Source organism: Antrostomus carolinensis, unplaced genomic scaffold (genome assembly GCF_000700745.2).
Source record: "Antrostomus carolinensis isolate BGI_N321 unplaced genomic scaffold, ASM70074v2 scaffold26913, whole genome shotgun sequence".
Lineage (NCBI taxonomy): Eukaryota > Metazoa > Chordata > Aves > Caprimulgiformes > Caprimulgidae > Antrostomus > Antrostomus carolinensis.
The window spans coordinates 4098-7883 of NW_010304872.1; positions in this window are offsets into that span (position 1 = coordinate 4098).

Below are 3786 nucleotides of genomic sequence, written 5' to 3' on the forward strand. Positions count from 1 at the left end.
CTTCTTTTGAGTTGTCTCCTTGGCATCTTCACTCCTTGGGGAATCCTTGTTTCTGGGTTTTTGCAGCATTTGCGAGGGCTGGGAGTTTCCATGTGGGAGGGAAGTGGAGAGTCCTGTGGTCTTGGCTGTTGAGGACTCGGCTGGGACTCAGGATGGGATCATGGGACGGGGAGACGGCTCCGTGCAGACCTCAGTCGTGGCTTTTGCTGGGTAGAAAGGGTAAATCCTGCCTCTGCTCAAAGCTTGCGCAGTCTCGCTGCTCCAGCATCGTCTTGGCTGGCCCAAGACCTGGGGCTGTATTGCAGGGGGAGATCCATGAGATGTGGCAGCTGCCAGGCACCAAAATAACTCCCTTCTGTAGAAGGTTTTTATGGTTTTCAAGCAGTCCCTTTCAGCCACGCTTCGGGACGTTGTCTGCAGTGGCCTGGCAGGAGCCTGTCTCCTCATGCAGACATCTCTCCTTCCACACTTTCTGTCTCCATTTCTGCAAGCCATCAGGAAAAGCTGCTTCTGTTTGAGCAACCTTGAGCAGGACGTCTTCTCAGTGATGCCCAGTGGTAGGACAAGGGGCAATGGGTGTGAGCTGGAACACAGGAGGTTCTGCTTCAACTTGAGAAGAAACTTCTTTCCAGTGAGGGTGACAGAGCCCTGGGACAGGCTGCCCAGGGAGGGTGTGGAGTCTCCTTCTCTGGAGACATTCAAGACCCACCTGGACGCCTTCCTGTGTGATCTCATTGAGGTTCCTGCTCTGGCAGGGGGATTGGACTGGATGATCTTTTGAGGTCCCTTCCAATCCCCAACATTCTGTGATTCTGTGATTCTGTGACACAAGGGTGGCTGTCGGGAACACGGTGGCCACAGGTCCCAGCGCTGCTGCTGGGCTTTGCCTTGGCTGTTGGCTTCAGTCACTTGGCCACCCGATGCCCTGGAGACCCCTGGCCACCAGGTCCTGCAGGTACAAGCCACCATGGTGGGGGGGAACCCACCGTAGGGAGCCTGCTGGGGGGCCCATCGCCCACCCAGCCGCTCGGTTCTCCCCTCGGCTCCTCCAGCTCTGCCCTCCTGCCTGCCCCAGCCCAGGGAAACGAACTGACCCAGAAAAACTGTGTCCTGGGTGCGCTGAGAGCGGCAGAGCCGGGAGAATTTGTTCCCCAGCCAGACTCCGATGGGATTAGGAATAACTCTCTGCTAGAAAATTCTCCATTAGGGCTGGTGATTGATTTTCTTTCTTCCTGCCCCCAGCTCTCTCCTCCTCTCCCAGTTTCAGCTGGATTATTCTCATGCTTGGTTTGCTAATTGCCTGATCACTTCGGCCTCATCGGGGCGAGGCGCGGGGACATCGCTGGCCTCCTCTGACCCTCTGAGTTTTCTGCCTCTTTGTTTGTGCCTCAGCTCTGATTTCATCTCCTCCACTCCCCAGAATAAACTGGGTTGTTTCTGTTGCCCTAATCAGAGGGAGAAACCTGCTGGTGTCACCCCTGGAACCAGGGAAGGTCCTGGGGATGCCCCTTCAGCTCCTTCCCATCACCTCCCTCCTCCCCATGTCCCCTGATCTTTTCTGGGGCTATTTCAAAGCTCGGTGTGGCCACAAACCCACTGATTTTGCAGACTTGAGGCAATGGATAAAATAAAGCCACAGGAGCCACAGGTTTATTTTTTGGTGGTGGCAGGAGAAACCCTGGAGATGCTGAGTGGCACAGGTCACCTTTGGTCCTCATTTCCGTGCCTCCAGAAAATGTCCCCAGCAACTATACTCAGTGGTGGCTGGAAAAACACAGTTCAAATCCCTGACATCACGTTTGAGTTTGGAAATTTGCTGTGTCAGCTCTGACCTGGACATGAATCAGCAGGTGGTGAGCAATTGCACTGTGCATCACTCATTTGTATATTCCATTATTACTATTATTATCATTAGTATTTTAATTTTTATTTTATTTCACTTATTAAATTGTTCTTATCTCACCCTACAAGTCTTCTTAGCTTTACCCCTCCAATTCTCTCCCCTATTCCCCGAGGCAGGGGAGAGTGAACGAGTGGCTGTGTGGGGGTTGGCTGTCGGCCGGGGGAAAACCCGACAAGGGTGCTGACATTATCCCGCTGTCGGTGTTTTAAGGAAGAGCTTTTCCAAAGTGCATGGGGGTCTCAGCATCACTCATTTGCTCACTTCCTACCTGAGGGTCTCCACCCTCCCCTGGGGTCTCCTGCATCCCCTGGAAAGGTGGAGCAGCATCCTGTATCCCGAGCACAGAACCTCCCCTGGTTGCTCCCGGCCTCCCCAGGCAGAACACGGGCTTGGCCTTGAGCAGCAGCTGTGGGGTTCTCAAAGGAGAAGGTCTCATCAGAAGAACCATTTTGCATCCTAAAAGTCAATGGAAGAATCAAACAAGATGTTGCTTTGACTGAAGGATTTGTACTTGTGCTATGTCAAAACAGAGGAACCTGGAAATGTTACCTGGGCTTCTTTTGGGGTCTTTGTTCAGAAAAAGGGGGAAATGGCAGCTGAGGAGCAATTGCTCTTGGAGGAGCTGACGGTGCCGAGCGTGTGCCACCAAAGCAGGAGCCATTCGAAGGGGTTGGAAGGGATCTTGCCACCTCCTTTTCTCTAAGAAGGGATGGTGTGAGGGAGCAAAAACCCACCTGCAAGCAGGGCTGGCCAGCGGCTGAACATCCGAGAGCCGGGTGGTCGGGGAGCGCTGGTTCCTCCTCTCCCTACCAGGAAGCTGGTGGTGGCTGGGACAAAACGGGCTCAGTGGCCACACATGTGGAGGGATGGAAGGATGGGGCTGCTCCTGGGAGGCTTAGAAGTGGCCAAAGGTGGCTTGCTTGGCTTCCCCTCACCGTGCCACAGCTCCTCAGCCTTTCCCGGCTCTGTTCCCCAGCCCTGCACGTGTTATTTTAAAAACTAACAGAGATGCCAGGCGGAGCCTCTATCTGGGCCTTCAACTGGAGTCTTAATTGGCCTCGTTCCCCGGGGAGCAGGCGAGCCCCGGAGTAACGGAGTAACGAGCTATTAATAAACAGCCCTGCTCTGCTCAGCTCTGCCCAGGCTGGATGGGGACAGCGGGGTCCTGGTTGTCACTGGAGGGGACATGGGGTCTCCATAGATGGGACAGATTCTGTGGGATGTCTTGTGGCTGGCAGAGACCCGCAAGGACAGAGCTGGTCCAGGCCACCTCAGCGCCATGCTCCAGAGCTTGGATCCATCTGGGTTTGCTGGGAGGGGGCTCATCCTCACCCTCAGCAAACCCCATTCAACCCACACCATGGGGTTTGCTGAGGGTGTCACCGGAGCACCCATGGGTGGGGGCTGTGGGGCAGCGGGAGCAGCTGATGCTCAGCTCCAGCTGCGGAGCGGGAAGGAGAACCCAGTGCTGCGGGTCCCGCTTCCCGGCTGCCGGGTAAAACAAACGCCAGCGGGTTCCTACCCTTGCTTAGGGGATCAGGTGGCCGCAGTAGTAGCCAAAAGTGGAGTAAAGTTACCCCGGGCTCATTCATAATGAACACGGCACGGAGCTGGCGGTGCTCACGGGCTACCTACGGCACAACGACCGTGGGTCACATCCACCCCCCAGCCAGCCCCTGGGGAGCAGGTGACAGTGGGCACAGGATGTGGCCAAGCGTGGGTGACCATGAGGTGACCAGGCAGTGGTGCCTGGGTGTGTTTATTTAGCGTCAATACACTAAATAAAATAAATGTCACAAGAAATTGAGGCCACATCTGGAATATTGTGTCCAGTTCTGGTCCCCACAGTTCAGGAAGGACAGGGAACTGCTGGAGAGAGTCCA